This window comes from Marmota marmota, unplaced genomic scaffold, assembly GCF_001458135.2.
Source record: "Marmota marmota marmota unplaced genomic scaffold, marMar, whole genome shotgun sequence".
Classification (NCBI taxonomy): Eukaryota; Metazoa; Chordata; class Mammalia; order Rodentia; family Sciuridae; genus Marmota; species Marmota marmota.
Window position 1 is genome coordinate 40,428,887 of NW_025999900.1, and position 1,002 is coordinate 40,429,888.

Genomic DNA, 1,002 nt, shown 5'->3' on the forward strand with positions numbered 1-1,002 from the left:
GCAACACAGCAAGACCTCACCCCCAATATATGGATAATAAAAAGCATGTAATACAAAATAAGGAAAAGATAGAAAAAGGAGTAAAGTACACCTAGAACAACTAGAAAACAAATAGCAATATGGTATAATTAAGCTCAGACATGTTGAAAATCACACGAAATGTAGGGTCTGAACACTATGCTAAGAAGGCAAAAATTGTCAGATTGGTTAAAAAAGGCAAAGTTCATCGAATCTTGGCCTTTTGGCTAAGATCTAATGTAGTACCTTTTCATATTGGTTTAATATCTGATATGTCCTCCATCATAGAATAATATGTTTAATGGATTTCTGGAGCAGGGAGATGGAATAGGAGCTTGCTCTATCCATTTCATGCATTGATGTGATATTACAATATCTCCAGCAATGGTGCACCCCCTTCAGAGGGATTTAAAAAAAGAGAAAGAAAAGGAAGGTTCAATCCTATTCTGCCTACAACAAACAACTTACATAAAATATGAAGATACAGAGTAAAAGTAAAAGAATTTTAAAAGATATACTATGCAGAGCTGAGGTTGTAGTTCAGTGGTAGAGCGCTTGCCTTGCATGTGTGAAGCACTGGGTTCAATCCTCCACACCACATAAAAATAAAGATATTGTGTCCATCTATAGCTAAAACAATTTTTTTTTTAATTTATTGTTTGGTTTTCGGCGGATACAACATCTTTATTTTATTTGTATGTGGTGCTAAGGTTCGAACCCGGCGCCGCGCGCATGCCAGGCAAGCACACTACCACTTGAGCCACATCCCCAGCCCTAAAACAATATTTTAAAAAATAAAATATATATTATGCAAACTTTAAAACTAATCTGGTGGGCTGGGAATATAGCTCAGTGGTAGAGAACTTATGTAGCATGTTTGAGACCCTGGATTCAATATTCAGTACTGTGAAATTTAAAAATAATAATTAACTATTTAAAACAAACAAACAAAAAACAATGTATCATAAAGTTCACAGCATGCAA

At 34.9% G+C, this 1,002-nt stretch overlaps 1 non-coding gene across 1 annotated transcript; it reads left to right on the forward strand.

The window, feature by feature from the left end:
• The first annotated feature begins 225 nt into the window (after nt 1-225).
• LOC125615419 lies at nt 226-416 on the forward strand. Its single transcript, XR_007346078.1, has one exon. It is a non-coding gene; the product is annotated as a U2 spliceosomal RNA (small nuclear RNA).
• The last annotated feature ends 586 nt before the right edge of the window (nt 417-1,002 follow it).